Source organism: Podarcis liolepis, assembly GCF_965112155.1.
Source record: "Podarcis liolepis genome assembly, chromosome: Z".
NCBI classification, from domain to species: domain Eukaryota; kingdom Metazoa; phylum Chordata; class Lepidosauria; order Squamata; family Lacertidae; genus Podarcis; species Podarcis liolepis.
Window position 1 is genome coordinate 15,178,722 of NC_139570.1, and position 25,633 is coordinate 15,204,354.

At 42.6% G+C, this 25,633-nt stretch overlaps 2 long non-coding RNA genes across 2 annotated transcripts in view; one reads left to right on the forward strand and one right to left on the reverse strand.

Moving 5' to 3' along the window:
* Positions 1–25,633, reverse strand: part of LOC310698888 — a 411,787-nt gene that overhangs the window by 292,272 nt on the left and 93,882 nt on the right. The gene's annotated exons all lie outside the window — the stretch shown is intronic.
* Positions 25,034–25,633, forward strand: part of LOC310698702 — a 32,818-nt gene continuing 32,218 nt past the window's right edge. Inside the window, exon 1 of the long non-coding RNA XR_014521709.1 lies at positions 25,034–25,116. This is a non-coding gene — a long non-coding RNA (uncharacterized lncRNA). The remainder of the gene's footprint in view (positions 25,117–25,633) is intronic.

Here is a 25,633-nt window from a genome sequence, read left to right on the forward strand (position 1 = left end):
TATTAGTGGGGTTAACTGTCCTTTGCCTTAATAAACAGAGTAAAAAATTGTAATGTTTCATCAAAATGGTGCTCATAAAACCTTTCAGGATTATGACATGTTTTAACTTGACACTTTCTAACTGCACATTTCACTTAAAAAAAAGCTATGATCTTAGAACAAGTGTTCCATTAAAGATTAATATTTAAGCATAGGGGTGGTTTTCTTTAATTTGTCATAGATGGCAGCCCATGAAATGTTGGGAAAATTTATATTACATTTGTTCCTAGACATGTTATTATGGTTCAGTCTGGATATTACAACATCCATGTCAACTTTTGGGCTACCCTCAGAAGTATTCTGGTATTCTGTTGCAGCAGTTTCACATACACGTGTGCCAATAGATTTCCCAGCCCTTGGGACAGCTTTGTACATTCATAGTCTTCATCTGATGACTGTAACATTTGGGGTCTGAGGTACCTGCCAGTAGCAGTCAGCAAGGCAGTGGTGCTTTCCTGCCATCCTGCACCAGGAGGCAGAGACAAAGACGTGGTGGTGAGGTCAGCAAGGTGCAAATGCATAATCACACCGTCTCCTCAACTCCTACAGGTACCTGCTAAGAACATAAGAACTTCTTCCCAGATCAGCCCAATGGTCCATCTATTCCAGCATCCTGTTCTCACATTGACCAATCAGATGCCTGTGGGAAACCAGCAAGCAGAACATGAACACAAGAGCACTCTGCCCTCCCATGGTTTCCAGCAACTGGTATTCGAAAGCACTGCTGCCTCCAATTGCAGAGGTAGAGCACAGCCATCATGGATAGTTGTTTAGTCATTTAGTCTTGTCTGACTCTTTGTGACCCCAATGACCAGAGCACGCCAGGCACTCTTGTCTTCCACTGCCTCCCGCAGCTTGGCCAAACTGATGCTGGTAGCTGCAAGAACACTGTCCAACCATCTCGTCCTCTGCCATCCCCTTCTCCTTGTGCCCTCCATCTTTCCCAACATCAGGGTCTTTTCCAGGGAGTCTTCTCTTCTCATGAGGTGGCCAAAGTACTGGAGCCCCAGCTTCAGGATCTGTCCTTCCAGTGAGCACTCAGGGCTGATTTCCTTCAGAATGGAGAGGTTTGATTTTCTTGCAGTGCATGGGACTCTCAAGAGTCTCCTCTAGCACCATAATTCAAAAGCATCCATTCTTCGGCGATCAGCCTTCTTTATGGCCCAGCTCTCACTGGCTAGTAGCCATTGATATTCCTCTCTTCCATGAATTTATTTATAATTAATTAATTAGATTGATTAGATTTATATAATAAAAGATCCTCAAAAGATCATCACAAGATAAACTTATTAGTCACTTGCCACCTGAAGGTCTCCAAGTAACTTGCTTACAACACACATACACACACTCCCCTATTAGTTTGTTGTTGGAAAGATGGGCTGGGCTAAAAGGGGTACCTTTCCAAACTGGCAGCTGGAGGAGGAGGAGGAGGAGAGTACCAAGGGTAAAGAAAGAGGTGTGGGTAGAGGGGGATCCCTTTCCCCATTCTTTGGACCCCCTGGGGAAATCAACATACCTGCTGTACCTAGAACTGGGCATGCAGAGTGCAGCTGAATGGGACACATTCAGTTGTGGGCAGCCTGAGGAAGTACAACCCACCCTCTAGTGTGAGATGTCTGCTGTTTCCAGGATGTTGTAAGACTTTTTGTGGGTGAGCTGAGAGTTTGTTTGGAACCTGGGTAAGAACTTAGAGGCTGAGAGGGAGGGTGTGACAGCAGGAATTTATTTATATTAGTTTATAATTATCCATAGCCTTGTTTTAATGTAACATTTTTATATGCAACTGTATTTTTTGCAATATTTTCAGTTGTTTATTGTTGTTTCAGTTTTTTGTAAAGTGCTTAGAGAAATTTTAAATACATTAAGCAGTATGGATTTTTTAAAAAAAATCAAATAATCAGATCAATACTATAAAGGAAGAGGGAAATGGGGATAATAAAGTATATCATCATATTGTCTAATATAACATTTTTTTAAAAAAAAAAAACAACAACACCTGCCATATAAGTAATAACGAACAACTTTAACTGTACAGTGGTACCTCTGGTTACGCACTTAATTCGTTCTGGAGGTCCGTTCTTAACCTGAAACTGTTCTTAACCTGAAGCACCACTTTAGCTAATGGGGTCTCCTGCTGCCACTGCGCCGCTGCTGCACGATTTCTTTTCTCATCCTGAAGGAAAGTTCTTAACCCGAGGTAATATTTCTGGGCTAGCGGAGTCTGTAACCTGAAGCGTATGTAACCTGAAGTGTATGTAACCCAAGGTACCACTGTACTCAGACAATAAACAAAGAATAGTTCCACCCACTAATCAGCAGATAAACAACTATCTCCTCCCGTTAATATCCCCACTCCACCAGCTGTTGCAGTTCAGTGGTGGGTGGGTTCTGCATCCTCATTCAGGGACGGTCTGTCATCTCTTTTCTCTCTTCGGAAGGGAGTTGTAGCAAGGCAGGGCATGAAGATGGTAGCAGCAATTATACCTGCTTTGTGGTTTGTCTGGCTACTGCTCCTCTTCTGCTGGTAGAAGTGTGGGTGTGGGATGGAGGCATGCCTACCTGGAAATTTGTCTAATCCTATTTTAAAGCCATTCAAGTTGGTGGCCATAATTGTGTTGTGTGGTATGAAATAGTCCTTGAGTGTGGTTCAGTAGCAGAATATTACCCAGTGCAATTTTCTCCGTGCAGGCATATATTAGGTTTGTGTCTAAGTGCTCCACTCAACAACGGTTGTTGTCAACATTCAATATTCTAATTAGTAAATATAGTTCAACGTCAAATAAAAACATGTTAGGTGCAGGTTTAAATTTAAGTACCAATAAGTACTGTTATTAATTTCTACACCAATCTTTAATGTATTAAACTACTTCAAAGACAGACTTCATACATGCCATACATTTAAAGCATATGACTTCCCCCAAAGATGCCTGGGGGCTGTAGTTTATCTCTCCCCCCCCACAGAAAAAGAGAGCATCCTTAGCAAACTACAGTGCCCACAATTGTTTGGGTAGCAAGTCATGTGCTTTAAAGGTTTGCTTTAAATATATGCTGTGTATGCAGCCTTAAACCATTGCATCAAAAAATGCAGCATTAAAAAATAGAAGTGTTATGTTGCCTAGGAGGGAAGGGGGTAATAAAAACAGTTTCTTACGAGTTCCTGTTTGCTTCTTCTTGAAACAAATGATTCATTGGGGGAAATAAGAAGAAGAAGAAAGATGCTGTGCTATCTTGTTATAATATGATCAACCCAAGTGGACAACTAGGTTTACTCAATTTATACATTTCAGAAAAGCTCTATGCACACAGTTAGGCTCCCATCAAAATTATGTTCAAAGAATTACTGATGCCCCATCACGCCTGCTTCAACATCTCAAGGATAGATGTACCACTGTGTCTCCAACTTTCTCATCTTAGTGTTTATTTTTAGCATAGTGTAATTTAGCTGCATTTATTCTAACTTTAACACTGTTAAATATTTATGCACCCAATCATTGTTACACAAATGGAAAACTAACTACGTTTATCATCCCAAACAGACCAATTTACAAGAAAGTGAATAAGAGATGAAAACCAGTCCATAAAGCTATCATAACATATTCTCTCAGAAATATGCTCTGCTTTCTCAGGAAAGCAACCTTTTAAAATATGTTGGCAACTGCAATCTCAATTTGGTGTAGTTGTGTTTAAAAGAGCAACTGTTTACATTGCGTCCATATCTCCCCCTTCTACTGGTGTCAAATTTTAAATTGCAACCTCCTTGAGTCTGAGACCTCTCTTCTATTTTTATTCCTCTATTAAGTTCTGTGCACATTAATTGATTATAGAAATACTTTCTGAACAAATATATCCAGTTGTATTTATTTAGGCTGCAATCCTCTATACACCAGGGGCAGCCAGTTCCCATCAGCCCCAGCTAGTATGGTCTATAGCTGAGGATGGTGGGAGTTGTAGTTTAACATCTGGAGACTGCAATTTTGGCTATCTCTGTTATATACACTGGAGCTGAGCCAATAATTCTCAGAATGTATTTATTTCCCCCTGAGATTTCTGAGTTTATTTCCCCTCCTCACTTCCGAGACAAATAATGACACTTAACAAAATTTCCCTCAAATATTCTCCACCATTTTGCCACCACTATAGGCCACTGAAGGAGCATCTGCATCCCCATCATTCAGCCTGGACACTGAGGTCCAGGTCCGAGGGCCTTCTGGCAGTTCCCTCACTATGAGAATTGAAGTTACAGGGAACCAAGTAGAGGGCCTTCTCAGTAGTGGTGCCCACCCTATGTAATGTCCTCCCATTAGATTTCAAAGAGATAAAATAAACTATACAACTTTTAGAAGACATTTGAAGGCAGCCATAAATAAGGAAGTTTTTAATGGTTGATGTTTTATTATGTTTTTATATCTGTGGGAAGCCACCCAGAGTGGCTAGGGCAGCCCAGTCAGATGGGCAGGGTACAAATAATAAAATTGTTTTTGTTATGGAGAATGCAAAATGGTAAGCAGGCTGCCCTCGTACTTGTAGTAGTAGTTGTTGTTGTTGTAGTTGCTGATGCTGCCACGTTGGGGAAAATGAACTAAAGAAGCTATGTTACTTCCACAGCTAATAGTGAGCACCGCTCCTGGAAACTGTCCCTTCCCCCTGAATTTTGCAAAATAGTTTCTCCACTTTCTACGCTCACAGATAAGGTGAAGAATTTTGATGTAACAATTGCATATAGCTCTGATACATGATTCTGTGGAAGTCCCATTGAACTCAGTCAGCATTACTTCTGAGTGTACATGCAGAGCAAGTGCATGGAATCATTTGGACAATCATGATGGGATGTTTAGCAACATCTGGAGGGCCAAAGGTTTCCCACACCTGATGTAGAGGACTGTACTTTTCATCACTAACCTGGAAACTGACACTGCTAGATAAGTGCCCTTCTGCATCCTCAAACTTTCAATATGCTATCATAAATCACAGTTTTGTGTGGATTTCATTCAAAGCAGGCCAGTCTCAGGACTCACAAAAATAAACCCATTTTTATTCCCTTCTCGGAGCAAAGCAGTTGCTTCTACCAACCTATAATCAAGTGGGATAAAAGCAATTTCACCTTTTCCAGCTTCTCCCCTGATAACTGTGTTCCTTCTCCTCCCTCCAGATGCCTGTTATCACTAATTATAACTGCCCCTATCTTCAAGTGTAAAAATGGATGCAGTTGTGAAACTGCAGAGCAGAAAAAAAGATGTAAAGGATCAAGCAGATTTTATATTGATTTTTTTTCTTTCAGGATCAAAGCAATGGTAACAGTCAGTAATAAGAGGAAGAAACTGATTAAGAGGCTGAAATCAAATACCTACTGTACCAATCACAAGTGAGTCTTTCATACCTAATGGACAATATTTGGTTGTCTGGAATGCTAAATGGGCTGTCATTGATAGTTCTTTTGGGGTTGTGTGTGTGTGTGTGTGTATTTAAATGCCTGTGTTGCCTTTTCTTTGAGCTAATGCAGCATGAATAGCTAAGAGAAAACCAATTTGTTCTGTCAAAATTCACTTATTGTGCACAGTGGGTGTTCCTACACTTGGCAGATTTATCTCTTATATTAAAACTAAAAGCAATGCCACTGCCAATTGAATGACTTATCTTTGACATTTACCGTTCCTACTCAAGCAGCTCAGAAGGATGCCTGCTTCATTTTTGCATTCTGATGACAGGCAATAACTAAACACTAACAATCTCAATGGTCCCTAGGCACGGGGAGGGCAACATAGCATTAAATAGCAGAGCAGTTGTGGACATTTGCCCAATGGACAGAGTTAAAAACTAGAGTCTTTTTCTCTCCCTCCCACCCATTCCCACTTTGGCCACAGTAAGCCTCACATGTAAAGAGGAGGAAAACAAGGGCCCCAAGGTCAAACATTTGCCTAGTAATAAGAGGTGAAAATGATGTTGTTATATGAAAATCTGGCTCACTGTGAAAGAATTGGAAACAACAAAGCTTAAGCTTAAAATATTGACCCAGAATGAAGACAGGAAAAGGCAAAAATTGTCCTGAGCAAATGCTAAGTTCTTTTAAGGTTTGTTGTCACCAATGTCTTGCTTTGCTTTTCTTTCAAAAAAGGGATGGGCAGCAGCTGTGTTGCTCAGAAAGAAAAATTCTATAAGCTTGTAGTCCAGCTATCCTTCAAAGACAAAGACCATAGCTCAGTAATAGATGCAAAAATGGTTCTATGTCCAGAATTTCCAGGTAGGGCAAAGAATGCCCCCACCTCAAAGCCTAGAGAGCCACTGACAGTCAGAGTTGACAGTGTTGAGTTAGATGGAATGTTTGTTTGAATGTGTATAAGGTATCTTCCAAAAATGCTGTTCTGCATGAACTTTAATGATGTAGTCCTGATGCCTAGAGTTTCCACCTATGACTGTGTCTCCTGCCTCAGCCAGTGTGGTGTAGTGGTTAAGAGCAGTAGTCTCGTAATCTGGGGAACCGTCTCCACTCCTCCACATGCAGCTGCTGGGTGACCTTGGGCTAGTCACACTTCTCTGAAGTCTCTCAGCCTCACTCACCTCACAGAGTGTTGTGGGGGAGGAAGGGAAAGAAGAATGTTAGCCACTTTGAGGCTCCTTCGGGTAGTGATAAAGTGGGATATCAAATCCAAATTCTTCTTCTTCTATCCCTGCTGTGCAGAAATACATCTTCTCTTGGCCTTCCTTGTTTCATTTTTCCAATCCTCTGTAGCTTACTTAGGAATATAGGAGGAACATATGAGACTGTTTTCTAAACTAAACATGCAGGGAAGAAGAGATAGCATGTTAGTTCTACTGCCTGGAATCGTTCACATGAGTTGGAGGGTGAAACTATGAAGTGGTAAGCCTCCAGTTATTGTGGCAGCTCCCTGAATATAAAGAGACTAGAAAATCAGGATTCCAAAATGCACTGGTGCAAAAAGTTCAATAAGGCTTTCTTCTTTGGACAGTCACCCTCCAACTCATAGAGGATTAAGACAATGACATAAAAATATAACAAGGAAAACCCTGCTGGATCAGGCCAGAAAGCCATCTAGTTCTGCATCGTAGTCTCACTGTGGCCACCCACATGCATATGGGAAGACTATAAGCAGGACCTGAGTGCAAAGACATACTTTGAAGAGACAACATGGCCATAATTGCTAGTATCCATTGATAGATTTATCCACCATGAATTTGTCTAATCCTCTTTTAATTCCATTTGGATACAGCTGAGGACACAAAGTTAGCATGCTCATTACTGCTACACCTTTTGTGAAATATTAGATAACACATTTAGAACATGCTTGAAAGGGGTTCCATTCAAAGCTCCATCAAGCTCAGGATTTTCTAAGATGTCCATGTTGTTGTTGTTGTTTAGTCGTTTAGTCGTGTCCGACTCTTTGTGACCCCATGGACCAGAGCACACCAGGCACTCTTGTCTTCCACTGCCTCCCGCAGTTTGGTCAAACTCATGCTGGTAGCTTCGAGAACACTGTCCAACCATCTCGTCCTCTGTCATCCCCTTCTCCTTGTGCCCTCCATCTTTCCCAACATCAGGGTCTTTTCCAGGGAGTCTTCTCTTCTCATGAGGTGGCCAAAGTATTGGAGCCTCAGCTTCACGATCTGTCCTTCCTTAAGAATGGATAGGTTTAATCTTCTTGCAGTCCATGGGACTCTCAAGAGTCTCCTCCAGCACCATAATTCAAAAGCATCAATTCTTTGGCGATCAGCCTTCTTTATGGTCCAGCTTTCATTTCCATACATCACTACAAGATGTCCATAGGTGTTCTTAAAGAGTTATTGAATTCTGATGCAAACTGACCTGATCCATCCAGATTTAATGGTGGAAAGTAGGGGTTGGAATGTTCCAGTTGTTTCTCAGCCCCACTCTGCTAAGTCTACTCGCCTACTCAAACTTTCTTCCAACATTGAGACCACTGCCTAATACATAATAACAATCACAAAAAGGTAGGAGAAACCTAGTCCTGGCTGCATATTTCCCCAAGCTGAACACAACCAAGCTGAATGCCCTCTCTATCAATCCCAAAGACTATATTCTGTGTGGGACCAGAGAAAGTAATAACTACCTCTCCCCTATAAACCAGGAGCTACCTAAAGAAGGAACTGTGGCTTTTTGATCAATATACCATCATGTTGTGATCATTTCATTCACCTCGGTGGACATGGCATGACACAACTGCAGGTGTCATCGCACATGTCACTTCCACCCCACCCTTTTAAAATGTGTGCATTTCTGTTCCTCCATGATTTACCCATGAAAATAGCAGGAAAGAACTGCATGTCACAAATTTCATCCCACAATTTTCTGAGACAACAGAGTGGCAAATGGATTTCCCCCCCCTTCCTGGAAGCGATTAACATGAAAATGCTAAAGTGCTAAATCCATGACATTCCACTAGATTTCCTGAAGCAGATTTGGCATTGTGTGAAAGATAACATAAAACACAAAAATTATCTGGGAAGGAAATATCATGAAAACAGAACAAAGTCCTGTCAGAATGCAGACAGAAAATGGAATGACTAAGTACAATAATGGCACAGATTTAAATCTCTTTAATTCTGATGCTACAACTACTTTGCTTCAAGATTGCTAATGCTGGTACAGCATGATGTACAGCATGACCACATGTAGAACTATATATAAATGGCTTTGTGTGAGTGACACCGTATGTTTCAGCATTACTTGTTTCTTCCTTTTTAAAGTATTGTTGGCTGTAATCATGCAACCTCTTCTGCCACAAGTCATCAATCACCAAAACACACACACTGCTTCACATTTTATCGAATCGGTGGATTTATAGTTGTCAATGCTAATCCATCCTTAGCATGCTGGTTGCATTGACTTTTTCTGTGTGGTGAATACTTTATTTGTTGCAGAGTTCCTGCTTTTACTACTGCAATTTCCCTGATAGTCAATGGTGATAATGTCTAATAAACACAACCCAATTACGATAAGCAGATAAAAAAAAAATCTTAACAAACAAGAGGAGGAGGAGGAGGAGAACCCATTTCCAGTTAACAAGGAATTCAAGGGAATTTGTGAAAAATTATGGCCCATTCACTATTTCCATGAAAAGGATACTGCAAGGTTTGGTGACATTCTAGGTGGTTTAACACAAAAGATTTAAAACTTTGCAAGCATGAAGCCATTATCAGAAAGCTGATGGATTTCAAACATTTATATTTCACCTTTCTTTACAGCTACAGCAAAATTACAATGATACTTTAATGTTGCTTTAAATGTTTTTTTAAAAAACTGCCAGAAAAAGCAACATCTAAAATCAGTATTAGTGAACTAAGAATTTAGCACATTCTCCTTCTCCATAAAGATTAATTTAATATTTATCAGTCTCCTTGCTGCTTCAATGCACCTCAGGCAATGTACAATCCTAAAGGTTTTGTGAGTCAATGAGGCTTTATTAGGAGAGACAACTTTTGCAAACATTTAGCTTGAATCTTTTCAGGGCCAACAGTATGTCACATAATCTAATATTCTCCAGGAAAATGTGTCATCATTACAGTGCTCTTACTCTAAAGCCTCTGATATAGATATTGTAACTTCTAATAATAAAGTGGAGCACCATCACCTAGAGATGGGAGATAAAATTGGCTTTGTTCAGATTTTAATGTGAATCCAATCATCAAAACTGACCTGGGGAAAGTCATAAAGGGGTGTGCTTTAGTTTATTAATCTGAAAGTGCTAGAGGAGTGTATTCATGCACCTAAAAGTGTTCATCTCTGGTTAGGCATGAACAGTGAAAGAGATGCATGTCACCTCCCTGTGTAGCTGTCTGCCTCTATCCCTTTTGTCTTTATAGCAGCCTTTGCCAACCTTGGGTCTCCAGATGTTGTTGGACTACAACTCCCATCACCCGTAGCTAGCAGGACCACTGGTCATAGTCCAACGACATCTGGGGATCCAAGGTTATCAAAAGCTATCTTATAGGATAGCTTTCTTCCTTCTCTACACTGCCAGTGTTAGCCACTTTTTATCATCCATGGAAGAATCGTGTGCATTGCAGGAGATTGGACTAGATTAGGGCACCTTCCAACTCTATAGTTCTATGATTCTGTACCTTCAGGATCCTTCTAGCCTACCTAGGAACATGAAACCTGTGACCCTCCAGATGTTATTGAACTTCAGCTCCCATTAGCCCCAGCCAGCATGGCGGCCAATGGCAAGGTATGGTCAGAGTTGCTACCCTACAACATCTGTAAGTCCACAGGTCCTCTATCCTTTATTATTCAAACTCAGGTAGACAACCCAGTCAGACTGGGGAGCTGTGGACAGAACTACTTCAAAAAGAAAAGTGTACAGACTATTTTTCAGAAATCAGTGAACCACATTAACCCATTTTCCATTCTATCAGAATTTCATTGTGCCATATGTAGTCTTTTTAAAAAAAAAACCAACCCAGTGACATTCAAAGGAATAAAATAGCTATAGTTATAAGATTACCCCTTAATGGCAAGCCCATCAGTCAAGCAGGAAAAGCATGGCCATCAATAAAGTTAGTCACATTGATGTACATTTATCTTCTCTTTACCTGAAGATTTTAATGTACCATGGAAGAGTTATAGTCCCATATGACTAGGAAATGCAGAGGCACGCACATTCATGTTTTAATTGCGCACTGGACCACAGGACATCCATGACAACAACAAAAACATTTTATGCAAACTACCAGTGTTTCAACTTGGAAATACTCTTAAACCGGCAGCTCAATAGCTTTTCCTTGTCAGTACAGGCAACTTATACATTTTTGACCATATTTCACTTGCAACGTCCTCTACCTCTCAGCTTGTCACTTTCAATTGCATTTATTGTTAACTTGAACTTATTCCTGAAGGACTCCGTCCTCTTCCCTTGTCAGTTTGCATCACACTTATTTATAAACTGATCTCATTCCTCTAGATCCCTTTCTTCATTCTTATAAATTTGCATCACTGGTCCTTGCTTGAATCCAGTTCACTTCTGCAGCCTTCATAAATGTTATGCCTGTGTCTCTCAGGGAAGAGCTTCACTTCCTGACAAGCTTTCTACCAGGTAGAATCACAAGGACTTTTTAATGCCTCGAAGATCAACAGCTCTGTCAGTCACAAAGTTCATAACATCATTAAGCTGCATTGGTAGGTAGGATCAGTTGTGGAAGACCAGATTTGGCTGTGTCTACACATGATGGGCTGTTGATGATTTCTCCTGCTGGGATGGGGGAATAGGACAGATGGGTGTTAAAGAAAGATGGCTGTCAGAGAAATAAAGAACAGGATCACAAACTGAATCTTTACTCAAAATAAAAAAAATCCTTCCAGTAGCACCTTTAAGACCAACTAAGTTAGTTCTTGGTATGAGCTTTCGTGTGCAAGCACGAAGAAGTGTGCTTGCACACGAAAGCTCATACCAAGAACTAACTTAGTTGGTCTTAAAGGTGCTACTGGAAGGATTTTTTTTATTTTGACTATGGCAGACCAACACGGCTACCTATCTGTAACTGAATCTTTACTGTAGGTGTAGGGAAGCTGTGGCCATAAGAATGTAAGAAGAGCACTACTAGATTATGCCAAAGACCCATCTTCTCTCACAGGTCAACCCAATAAATATGGGAAGCCCAGAGAGAGGACAGAAGGGCAATAGCATTCTCTACTCATGGTTCCTAACAATGGATATTCAGAATCGTACTGCCTCTGATACATGTAGTAATATAGCCATTGTGACTAGCAGCCAATAGTTGCCTTATCCTCCAGAGATTTGCCTAATCTCCTTTAAAGCCATATAAATTGATTCATATTTTCTGGGTTAAGAAGTACTTTTCTGACTACTGGTGATAGTGCCTGCAGCTGATGTAGTTCAACAACATCTTGGGGGCTTCTGGTTCCCCATCCCTGGTTTCATAGGTCAAGTTGACCCCAAGCTTTTCATACAGAATTAAGTTGAACGTTTCCAAAATTCTCTGGAGACAGCAGAATAACGGCAGAGAAACAGTCACAATTCATGTGAATAAATAGTTTTCTAGGTCCTTTCTCACTGTGATCATGTTTGAGAAACACTGAGTAAGAGCATTTCTTTGTCACCATTGAGGGAATGTTGAGGGATTGGCCTCAGATTCTGATATGACGGCCTACAACAATCAAGAAAAATATGGCTATTATTTAGATGAGATTTCCTTCCTTCTATGTAGCTGAATCAGGAAGTGCTGAAAGCCCCTTATCTAGAGGACTAATGGCTGCTGCTGTATGACTCCATGGGGAATTTCCCTTCTAAGAAGAACATTTTCCCTCTTATCAGTATCCCCAGTGTTATATTTTTCAAAGTAGATTGAAAACACTTCTCTGTGGAATCAGAGCCCACTCAAAGCAGGTGAAAGCTTTGGAATCAGCCACTGACTGCTTCTGTCACTAAAAAGAACCAAGCAAGCCAACACATGTTAAAATTAAATATTGTATAAACCATTTTGATAAGAGTCTTCAAAATGAAGCACGCAAACATAAGAAAGAAAAGCAATCAGGATCAAATTTTGGAAGCTCAGAACTGATGGCAGACCTAGAAGCAAAGAACATAGAGGTAGATCAGTGTTAATTAGTATTAAGCCTCTCGCCTGATTAAAGAAATCCTAGTCAATTAATCATATGAGTTTCAATTGAACAAACTGATTTACTGGATGAATAAAACAATAACCCTGAGGGGGAGGAGGTGCTTTTAGGAACATAGAAAACTGCCTTATATGATTCAGATCATTGTTCAGCTCGGACACTAAGGTCCAGCTCTGAGGGCCTTCAGGCAGTTCCCTCACTGCAAAAAGCAAGGTTACAGGGAACCAGGCAGAGGGCCTTCTCGGTAGTAGTGCCCGCCCTGTGGAACGTCCTCCCATCAAGATGTCAAGGAAATAAACAACTACCTGACTTTTAGAAGACATCTGAAGGCAGCTCTATTTAGGGAAGTTTTTAATGTTTGATGCCAGAGTGGCTGGGGAAACCCAGCTAGATTGGTGGGATATAAATTATGAATTATCATCATCATCATCATTGGCCCATCTTGCTCAGTATTGTCTACACTGACTGGCAGGAGGTGTCAAGGATTTTAGAGAAGGGACATTCCCAGACCTAGCAGGAGACTAAACCTGGGACCTTCTGCATACATGACAGATGTTCTACAACAGAGGTATGGCTCTTTCATTTTTCATGTTTACAGCTGATCTACATGTGTGTCACCCACAGCAGACTGCATTTTAGAACAGCCATGAGAATTTAAGATTGTACCTACAACCTACGTTTTTTTTAGAACTCAGCTGAAATTTCCCAAAATAGTCTTTACCCTGTAGGTATTTTTCTTTCTCTCACCACCTCCTAAAAAATACCACATTGCAGAATTCCCCCAAATATTCTTAACTGTTTTGTTTGTTTGTTTGTTTGTATGCTTTTTTGTTTGCTTGCTTGCTTTGGTGGCAGAGGCAGTTGCTACTCCCTGTTCTAATACCCCACACAGGCCTGTGTTTTAAAGTACCTATATGAAACAACAACAACATTGTGTTGTCCAGTTAAGTCAATCAAAAGATTTTAAAAGCTATGCCAATGGCTAGCACAATACATTTGTTGTTGATGATGATTAATGTAACTAATTAAATAAATTATTACATTGCTTCTCTAATTATTATCAATGATTACTTTGCAATTAGGGATCAAGACTCTCAGACGTATTCCTTTTGAAGGAGAAGTTCTGCTCTCCATCTCAGATACAAAGTGAGTTTTATTCTTGTATTTCTAGTCCAGAGATGCATGTGGTTGATTGGGTCTCTCTCTCTCTCTCTCTCTCTCTCTCTCTCTCTCACACACACACACACACACACACATGTGCCCCTGCTTGTTTCACTTGTCAGCTCCCTGATTTCATGCACTGCAAGTCTTCCAATGGGGGTTGCATGATAATAGCCCCCCCCCCAATTTCTAAACTGCTTAATATTTAAAAAAAAATCTAACTGGTATACAAAAATACAATATAAAAAACAGTAAAACAGTATTATGAAAACAGAAATTCAGGAATAACAGGGTGCATAGCTAAAATAAAATCAAACTAGCCTGATTCTTTGCCCTTCTGCACACCAGATGTGAAAAAAATTCAAATCATTGATCAATCATTTATCAAGTTATTGAGTTGGTGACATTTCTTTATTTACAAACTGGTATACAGCTAAGTCTGGCTCAGAGCAGGCCCACTGAAATCAATGGAGTTAAATTCCTTAAGTTGAACATCACTCGTTATTTGGATGGGGACCCAGGTGGCGCTGTTGTCTAAACCACTGAGCCTCTTGGGTTTGCCAATCAGAAGGTCGGCGGTTCGAATCCCCGCAATGGAGTGAGCTCCCGTTTCTCTTTCCCAGCATCTGCTAACCTAGCAGTTTGAAAGTACACCAGTGCAAGTAGATACATAGTTATGCTGTGGCAGGAAGGTAAACAGCATTTCCGTGTGTGCTCTGGCTTCCGTTACAGTGTACCTTTGTGCCAGAAGTGGTTTAGTCATGCTGGCCACATGACCCGGAAAGTTGTCTGTGGACAAACATTGGCTCCTTTGGTCTGAAAGTGGGGATGAGTGCAGCACCCCATAGTCTAATTCGACTGGACTTAACTGTCCAGGGGTCCTTTACCTTTACCATGATTTGGTAACCGATTTGGTCACCAATTTACAGTGGTCCGTTCTTAACCTGAAACTGTTCTTAACCTGAAGCACCACTTTAGCTAATGGGGCCTCCTGCTGTTGCCGCACCGCCGGAGCACAATTTCTGTTCTCATCCTGAAGCAAAGTTCTTAACCTAAAGCACTATTTCTGGGCTAGCGGAGTCTGTAACCTGAAGTGTATGTAACCCGAGGTACCACTGTACTCAGATTATATCTTTGTAATGATTCACAAATATCTCGAAAACTAATATCTGGACTCTGATTCCAATCATCCCAGACCTTGGACCATGCTGGAATCAAATAACACCCAGAAGGCCATAGGTTTCCCATCCCTGCCAATATGTTTTAAATGCAAGAGGTTGATTGTCTACCATTAACCAGTAGCTTAACAGTTGCGAAATCATCTTTGGCTAAAACTACACCTGAGCATATTCAGAGGGTAGTAATGACCTAAAGCATCCTGCAGTAACTAACCTGAATAATATTGTTACATGCCACCCCAATCTCCACAACAGTGCAAGATCCAGGCACTAACCCAGGGTTCGTGTTTCCTTTGAAAATGAAGCACAGCAGCTACTGTTGTGTCGTTATGATATGTGGTTTGTTTACACACATATATACAACCTGAGCCTACAGTGGAGGGGATCCCAGCACTACACTCCAAGAGAGCCCTGCTTTTTCCATGGCCACAGTCCTGGGTTCAAACTGTCAGCCCACATGGTGTTCTGAACCCTCCTCTGCACTTTCTCTAGCCTGCTTCTGCTTGCAAACTGACACCTTCTTCCCTTAGCTCAGATCAAGGAAAACAGCAAACCTGAAACTTCTTCTTCCTAAAAACCCTGACATTCTCTTCTGCTTACTCCCCAGAGCCCAGGGTGTGGCTCCACTCATTTGCTGGCTGGAGCCCAGAAAGGGAGCCCTGGCAACCCACAAATGCCTAACAATATTTATTAACCAGAACAGTGAGCTTACTGTCGGTCCTTAAAAAAAAAAAAAAAACCCAACAGATTTCAAAAAGGAATAAAACATGAAGCCAGTTTATGACTATTGCAAGCTTAATACAATCCTTTCAATCATTAGCAGTAAACTCAGCTAAAGCTTTTCTCTCCCTAGCTTTTTTTTTGAAAAAAAAACACCACAGTCTATTCTAGTGACTCAATTCAAAACACTGCATTCAAACCTTGTGCCACATTTCCCCCATACATTTCCTAAACAAATGCATTATAAAAGAACCTTTTACTAGAGGGGGGTTCTGTGCTAAGGCTGGGAGCAAGCCCCAATAATCATACTGGCACAGATTATTGCAAACAGTAAAGCCTATGTGTGCACAGCTGCTCATACATTGGCTTCCTCCCTGCAGATGTGTGCTTCAATGCATAGACATCCAAGGAAAGGAGCCACTTGTGTGGCCCTGCTTCTCAGTCATTATATGGACAATTAACACAGAGGATCATAGAACTGTTCAGTCAAACTCAGGAAGATTGAAATGACTTCAGGGTAATGACTTCAAGCTCTTCCTTCTACTAAGATTGGCCGACTACTGAATTCCTCGTAGATCTCAACAGGCTTGCTTTTACCACCAATCAGCTGGATGACAGTGAAAGCAATCCTCATTGTCCAATTCACTTCAAAGGCTCCTGGTTGTGCATTTTGCAGCCTTGTCTCTACCTGTCCCTCACCTGACATCACATATGGCATCAGATGGCTATAGTTCGGTAGAAATGGCCTCAGGCCAAATTGGGATCCATGCTGGGTCTCAACAGATTGATTTGAAACATGGCAGTGTAGGAGGAGTGTTTGTGGATGGTTCATGAACTGGGGGTAAGGTAAAGTTAAAGGGACTTCTGACCATTAGGTCCAGCCGTGGCTGACTCTGGGGTTGCGACGCTCATCTCGTTTTATTGGCCAAGGGAGCCAGGGTACAGCTTCTGGGTCATGTGGCCAGCATGACTAAGCCACTTCTGGCGAACCAGAGCAGCACACGGAAACTCCGTTTCCCTTCCCGCCAAAGCGGTACCTATTTATCTACTTGCACTTTGACGTGCTTTCAAACTGCTAGGTTGGCAGGAGTTGGGACTGAACAACAGGAGCTCACCCCGTCGCGGGGATTCGAACCGTCGACCTTCTGATTGGCAAGTCCTAGGCTCTGTGGTTATCCCACAGCACCACCTGCGTCCCTGAACTGGGGTAGAAAGGATAAAAGAGGATTTCCCCTCTCCCCGCCATAGACTTTGCTTGGGTTATTTATCCAAAAAGATTTGTCCAATTGTAGAACAAAGTTTGTAAAATGAGAAGTGAGAGGTGGGGAAGCACAGGCCTAAATCCCCAAATCAGTTCTTTGGCCTCTCTCTCTATTCCTTGGAATTTTGCCCAGGCCAAATTCTTAACAGACCCTGAGCATTTATATTTTAGTTAATTTCATTATTGCGTTTGCATCTACCAATTTTTCAAAATCTCATTTCTCTGCATGGTAGGCATAAGGCCAAATGTAGCTCTCCACACTGGCCTTGCTTCACATTCTCCTTGAGAAGTTTCCCCCCTGGCTGGAATGTGTCCTTGAGTTCTGATCATGCTTCTTGCTTACCTGGATGGAGGAAGGAGAGGAAAGTGCAAATATGTGTAGATTCCACCACCCACCTTTGTCTCGGGCCCCTCCCACCATTGGCATGTGGCCCTCAGAAGGTGGTCCAGAAGGGAATGAGGCCCTTGAACTGAGAAATGTCCCCTACCCCAGTTTTAAGTGATTTCCCCATGGGCTGTAGTTTGTCCAAAGCAAAGGTAATTCTTGTCTAGTTACACATTATGCAAGTAATATCAGCTGGGGACTAGTCTAGTCTTTTGTTTTGTTGCTTGTAATTAACTCTCTCCTTTGAAGGAATGCATCTAAGCAAGTGGTTTAATGTAGCAAATAATTCCCCCTTACACCATTGTACTGCATAACCCCCCCCCTCAAAAAAATTGTTATGCAAATCCAGTAAATAGAAGCTTGGTTGGTGTTCTTGTAAAAAACAAAACTCTTCTCATTTAACTGGGGGCGTGATATGGCAAATTGCCGAGTCCTATGCCGTCTTCACAGATGCAATGGAAGATGATGAACACTCATCAGATATCATCAAGCACTCCAGGCTTAGCTCCTACATTCTGATTGCCAATAAGCAATGCATTTGCGTTACATTCATATCCATTGTCTCTATGGACTTGGGTGTTCAGCCCAAGGTGAACAAGGCAATTTATTATCAGAGAAGAAATACAATAAATATGCAAGGCAGGGGATCTGGTTTGAATCTGGGAATCCAATTTATTTCCAGTGGAGTGAAGAAAAATGTCTTTTTGGCACAGGTGTAGCCCCACATTCTTTTGCAAAGCTTTTTGCTATCCAACCCATCTCCCTTGAAGCTATGGCATAAATAAGTAGAACTGTCACTTTAGGTCTCTCAGAAAGACACTGTGCTCTACACAGTTTGAAAGCCTCCACTGAGCAGCAAGTGGGAGAGAGAAAATGAAGAACTTCCTTCGGAGACTGTATTGCCAAGTTCCTTCTCTTTTCCTGGGCGTGAAGCTAGATTTGTTTCTTATTTCATACTTCTCGTTTTAGGAACTTCAGCACTCAAGAGCATTAGTGGGACCACTGTCTAATTCAATCAAGAAAGTCACAAAGACCAAACAGATACAGTAGTATATCTTAGAAGTAGAAGTGAACTCAGGTATGCATCTTCATCTTTTTACCATTAATCTGAAACAAGCCAATTTATCTAAGCTTTACAGGGATGGGACAATTTATGCCCCTGGGCACAAAGTGGCCTTTTAGTTCTCTCTATCTGGCCCTCAGCACTCTATCCAGATCAAACAGCCTCTCTTGCCACACACGCTCTCCCTGGACCATATCTCACACTGGGCCTGCTTTGCAGCTTCCTTAGGTATTTTTGCCTGGGTAGCATATGTTCTTGAACTCAATACTATTGCCCAGAGGTTACTCAGTCTACTTCTATCCCTGACCCTGACTACTAGAGAAATGCCCAGAAGGAAATGTGAACCTTAGGTAGAAGAAGTTTCCCCATCCCTAATCTAAACAAATTACTTACCAGACATCTGCCAATTTTCTGTAGATATAGCCATGCTCTTTCTGACAATTGACATTACAGTGGTACCTTGGGTTAAGAACTTAATTCATTTGGGAGGTCTGTTCTTAACCTGAAACTGTTCTTAACCTGAGGTACCACTTAACCTTAACCTGAGGGGAGCTAATGGGGCCTCCCGCTGCCGCCACACCGCTGCGCGGTTTCTGTTCTCATCCTGAAGCAAAGTTCTTAACCTGGGGTACTATTTCTGGGTTAGTGGAGTCTGTAACCTGAAGCGTCTTTAACCTGAAGCATCTGTAACCCAAGGTACCACTGTATGTGTTTGGAGTACTGTTCACATACTTGGTCAGGACACATGTTTCTTAACAACCATCTGAATTTATCCCTTAGTTTGTGGAGTAATCCCATCAGGAACAATGAACAAATGAGGGAATTTAGTCTGGTGGTGCTAGGGGAACCTCTTCCCTCTTCAACTCTTGGTTCTATTCCTACTGGATGACAAGCCACTGGCAATCTGGCAGAGCTTGCTCAGAAACTAGCAAATGATTATGGTGATGATGATAACGTTAATGAGAATGAGAATTAAAAGTCCCCTGCATACAATCGAGAAAGACCAGCCTCAGATTTATTACCTTAACATGAAAGAATCTTCCACCTAGTAGTTTTCAGCCTTGCAAGTCAGTCAAGATTAGACTTGCTTTCCTATTGAGTCCTGCAGTCCACTGTTTTATCGCTCTAAGTTAAAGGTAAAGGAATCCCTGACCATTAGGTCCAGTAATGGCCAACTCTGGGGTTGCGGCGCTTATCTCGCTTTATCCAAGGGAGCCGGCGTACAGCTTCCGGGTCATGTGGCCAGCATGACTAAGCCACTTCTGGCGAACCAGAGTAGTGCACAGAAATGCCGTTTACCTCCCCACTGCAGCAGTACCTATTTATCTACTTGCACTTTGATGTGCTTTTGAACTGCTAGGTTGGCAGGAGCAGGGACTGAGCAATGGGAGCTTACCCGGTCTCAGGGATTCGAACCGCCAACCTTCTGATCGGCAAGTCCTAGGCTCTGTGGTTTAACGCACAGCACCACTCTAGTGCTCTTTAAAACTTGTCTCAATACTTGTAGATTTGCTGTTCAAGCCACACCTTTTTTTATGTGCTTGTGAGGAGCAAAACCCATCAGACTGTGATGGATGTAACATCAGTGCTCCACTCTCCGAGAGAAATTTTTCATTCAATTGTAATGGAATAAATTCAGAAATTCATACCTGCTGTCATCTAAAGAAACAAAAGTTGCTATTAGTGTAGCTGTAATTCATGTACTACCCTCTGGACAGCTGAATAATTTCATTCCTACACTCTTTCCTTATTTACTTTGAACACATCTTTTGTGTCAAAGGAAAGGAAAATTGAATTCAGCTTTGAAATTCATCGTTACTTGTAAACAACTGCTCCTCAAGTATATGCACAGTGGAAACAGTTTCTGTTTGTAAAAAAGTATAGCTAGTCATCTTTTGATTGTTGTTTTCAGTTCCATGAGATGTCAGGCTTTATATTGGATCTATGCTCACCAAGAAAATAAACAAACTTTTTCCCCTTGGAAGTAAATCAATCACTCTCTACCTGAATGTGGGTTTTGCTAAAAGACCAGCACTGATTTTGCAAAAGGAGCTAATCGTTCCTGAATCATGCAAATGTACAAGAGCTGTTGCAAGTCAAATAATCTGCCAATTCAAAAGGGCTGTGCAATTAGCCATTTTCAGCTTCAGGAGCAATACTATCATTATTACTATAATTCCTTCCAACCTATTTGATGATGCCTACGATTCAGGTCTACAGGCACAAATTCGCAGTTCTACCAGATGTTTTCTAATTTGTATGAAGATTTTCTCCACTAATAAGTATAGTTGTCTGCTATTAAATGCTTACACAAAATTAAAAAGGGATTTCTTCAGGAAGTAATTTTCAAACTGAGTTCCAGGTAACTTTGGCATTGCAGTCCAAGTCCCAGTGCTACCTTCCCCTGGCCAGTGAATAAGGTGAGTTGTGATAGAACAAACTCAAGCAGACAGCAGCCTGGATTAAAACTTTATTGATTACAGGTGTACGTAACTTTGGCCCAGGCAAAGGGTGTATATCCATTCCAGCCTCCTGCTGGAGGTCTTAAACTGTTTCAGGTTATGGCCTCCTCAAAACACTGATCTACTGAGGTATCCATCATAAGACCACCAGTGGAAACTTTATGGCCCATCTGCCCCATGCTTTGCTTCTAGACAAAGACTTCCACTAAGACCCCTCTAATGGGGTACCCTGAATACGCCACTGGTTCAGTACAGGGTGACATACTACTTCACCCAAAGCTTGCAGAGTAGGATTCCACTCAATACTTTAACTGCCACTCGAGATGGCTCTTTAAGATGATTCACTGCCCAACCACCTACAAGTGCAACCAATCAGAGATACCCTTACCCAGCGCTCATTCCCAGAGGTGGATAAGTGAATGCCATCTGGTCTGAAAAAGTCCCGGTTATCGAATTTGATGTTAGGATGGGGAATGGCTTGCCCTTCAAGTTGCACAGTGACATCCCACAATGCCTTGCTGATCTTTCACAGGGAATAGTTTATGTGTGCTGGCTCATTTGCTTCTTGCCACTGAAGAAGCTCTGATGAGAGGACTGTGAGGTCTAGATGCCGTGCACACAGACTTTCATCATATCAAGCCATGATGAGCTTTATATCCTTCATGGAAACCAAATCACTCTTGCCCAGCCAGAGAACCAAGAGCTTGGGGACACAAATAGTGAATTCATGCAGCAATGTAGGGAGAAGTGTTCCCTAACACATGCTGTGCTGCCCCATTCAAATAACTGTGGCTCTTGAATGAAGGTGCATGGTCCAGGATGTTGCTTCAGCATGCTGCTGTGCCCAGTACATGATACTGTGGCCCATGATTCAGACGTTATTGCTGGAGGTACCTGGAAGAGGATTATTATAAAAACACATTAAATGAGAGGATATAGCCTTTGTATGCAATCAACCACCAGTGCCCAAAAGTATTGATGTGCTCTGCCTCTAAATCCCATTCAAATGCTGTAGTGGCAGCACCAATGTGGAAGGTGTGACCTGAGTAGTCTTTAGGGTTCCAACCACACTCCCTTATGGGAACACCGAAGAGATGCAGTGAATTGATGCTGAGATAAAATTACACTGTTTTTGAGCACCAGTAGGGGCCATTAGGATGCGGGTGGCGCTGTGGGTTAAACCACAGAGCCTAGGACTTGCCGATCAGAAGGCTGGCGGTTTGAATCCCTGAGACCGGGTGAGCTCCCATCGCTCAGTCCCTGCTCCTGCCCACCTAGCAGTTCGAAAGCACGCCAAAGTGCAAGTAGATAAATAGGTACTGCTCCGGCGGGAAGGTAAACGGAGTTTCCGTGAGCTGCTCTAGTTCACCAGAAGCGGCTTAGTCATGCTGGCCACATGATCCAGAAGCTGTACGCCGGCTCCCTTGGCCAATAAAGCGAGATGAGCGCCCCAACCCCAGAGTCGGTCATCACTGGACCTAATGGTCAGGGGTCCCTTTACCTTTACCTTAGGGGGGCATTACCTAAAGGTCTTATCCGCAAGAACCTCCTGGTGTCCTTCACAGGGCATGAGCCATTGAAAGTGAAGGCACCTTTCCACAACTGGTCTGTTTTTGAATATGTTATCCTAACTTTGATGTAGCCTTGGTGAATACTGACATCAATAGTGCTGAGGCCGCGTTGAGAAGTGATACCTGTGCACTCACCAAGAGGAAGCATGCAGAAGACCACCACCCGGAATAGCAGAGTCTTATATCTAGAATAGCATATCTTTATTTATTTATTCAAGCTATCATGAAAATTCATCAGCATTTTACTGCAAAGTTCTTTTAACAAGCACATTTCTGTACACAATTGTGCCTGATAAGGAAATTTTTTCAAGCAATTATCCACTGCGTAATGCATATTTGTATCTTATTCACTTAACATGCTTTTATGCACAATTGTACCCTGGTATACATTTTTGTATTTATTGTTAAACTGAAGAATCACATCAAAGAATTTGGAGAAGTGCATCTTTTAAAGTATGGTTGCATTTTGTAAAATGTGAAGTTGGAAATTGTGATTGCAGACCCTCCAAGTGTCCCTATTTTCCAGGGATGTCCTTGATTTAGAGAAGCCGCCCCGGTTTCTGATTTGATCCCATAATGTCCCACTTTTCCTTAAAGGTAAAGGGACCCCTGACAATTAAGTCCAGTAGCAAATACTCTGGGGTTGCAGCGCTCATCTCGCTTTAAAGGCCGAGGGAGCCGGCTTTTGTCTGCTTCCACAGACAGTTTTTCCAGGTCATGTGGCCAGCATGGCTAAGCTGCTTCTGGCGAAACCAGAGCAGTGCACGGAGATGCTGTTTACCTTCCCGCCGGAGCGGTACCTATTTATCTACTAATATCCCTATTTTATTGGAGAAATGTTGCAGGGTATGGAGTTATCTGACCCCCAAGCAGTCTGAAGGCAATCCTGTACAGTGGTACCTTGGGTTACATACGCTTCAGGTTACATACGCTTCAGGTTATAGACTCCGCTAACCCAGAAATAGTGCTTCAGGTTAAGAACTTTGCTTCAGGATGTGAACAGAAATCGTGCTCCGACGGTGCGGCAACAGCAGGAGGCCCCATTAGCTAAAGTGGTGCTTCAGGTTAAGAACAGTTTCAGGTTAAGTACAGACCTCCAGAACGAATTAAGTACTTAACCCGAAGTACCACTGTATAGGGAAGGATTTTTAATGTTTTTATATATGTTGGATGCTGCCCAGAGTGGCTGGGGCAACCCAGTAAGATTTGTGGGGTATAAATAGTAAAATTATCATTATGGAATGAGACGACCCTATTTTCATTGGAGAAATGTTGGACGGTATGTGATCATTGTGCATATTGTTTTGGAAACTGTCAATGACATAAGCTCACATTAAAATCCAAACCATGCTGAATTTCCCATCTGGAATAGAAGCCTTATAGTCCTGTTCAAGCTTCATAGAAGGATGTGGAAAAGCACATACAGTGGTGCCTCACAAGACGAAATTAATCCGTTCTGCGAGTTTCTTCGCCTTGCGGATTTTTCGTCTTGCGAAGTACCGATGCACCCTGGTACTGTATTATAATGGGATAGTGGGCAAAGCACAAAGCGGGTTGCTCCCCAGCAGGAGGAGTTTCCCCAGCCTGGAGGATCTGTTGCTGGGAAGAGGCAAAGACACACCCTCCCACCTCCCCACGAAAACAGCCCCCCTTCCTCTGTCGCCAAGCCTTGCCGTGTCTTCGCTCTGCCAAACCGCGTCCCACATCAAAGCCCTAGCCCGCTCCTCTCCCTCTCTCTCCACGAGGTGCCAAAGGAAGTTCGAGCCGAGGAACCGACTCTCCCTTGCTCCCCCCGTTACCTTGCGCCACGCCGCCGGGCTCCCCACAGTCTCAGCAGCTGCTCCCAGCTTCTTCCCACCCCCGCAAAGGCGCCTTCGCGGCGGCCCAAGCGCAGTGGATGCCTCCTCCTCCTCCTCCTTGGTCCCGCCTCCTCCTGCCTTCAAGCAGGTAGGGCAAAATGGAGCAGCCACGTGGGGAGGGGGAGAGAGAGAGAGAGAGAGAGAGGCAGAGGCGGCAGCGCAGAGACCCAGCCAGATCCGCTGGATCCCAGCCCACCTGCCTCCTCTGTGCCCTCTCCAGAAGAGGATCCCTCTGGAAAAGGTAGGTCACTCCCTCACTCGCTCCCTGCCAGCCCAGTTCCCACTTCAAAAGGAAACAAACTCGCAAGACGTTTCGTCTTGCGAAGCAAGCTCATAGGGAAATTCGTCTTGCGAAGCAGCTCAAAAACCACAAAACCCTTTCATCTTGTAAGTTTTTCGTTTTCCGAGGCATTCGTCTTGCGGGGCACCTCTGTATTTCCCTCTACTCCTCTGAGACTCTTCCTGCTGTCTTGCTAGAGGCCCAGGTCTGGACCTGTTTATCATACCGAGTCCTAAGCATTTTGGTGCTATATGGAAACAGTAGTCCTGACCACCCTAATTCTACTTCCAGGATATCTACAATTAGGGCAGGGGTGGAAAACCTCAGGCTTGGGGGCCAAAATGTGACCTTCCAAGTCTCTCCATTCAGCCTTCAGGACCTACCTCCTCCTCAGGCCACACCTCCCCTACCCAGGCTGCATCTCTCACCAGTCCTACTCTATACCTCCTTGAGCGCTTTGGCCTGAATTGCAGCAATGCCTCTTGTTTTTCCAGTTGGAGGATGAAGATATGCAAATGTGAAGGCATGTAGAAAACTTATTTTTGCATGGCAAGAAAGCAAACTACTGTACAAAACTAAGAGTCACACCTGTTGTTCCAGTTTTTGCCGCCTGCAGAAATAAATATGGCCCTCCAGCCATAGCTGTCAAGCTTCCCATTTTTTTTGCAGGGAATTCCCTTATTCCAGCACTGTTTCCCGCTGCTTCCTGCTGCTATCCTGGATTGTTAGATATCCCGTAGACTGTCCCTGGGACAGGTGAGGCTGCTGATCCCTTATTTTCGAGGCTGCTGACCCCTTATTTTCAAATCTGAAAGTTGACAGCTAGAAAGGTTCCCCAGCCTGGTATTAGGAGGCCTGAGCAAACCAGTTTCCTTTCCTCTCCCCCCCCCTTTATTTTAATTCTCTTTCAATTTAATTCCCTTTTATTTTAATTTCCCTTTCAGTTTTTCCTATGTCACATAAACACACAGGTTCTTGTCAGCCTGTGGCTTTAAAAATATTTTACATTTTGCTTGCAAACATAATTTTGGCTCCCATAAGAAT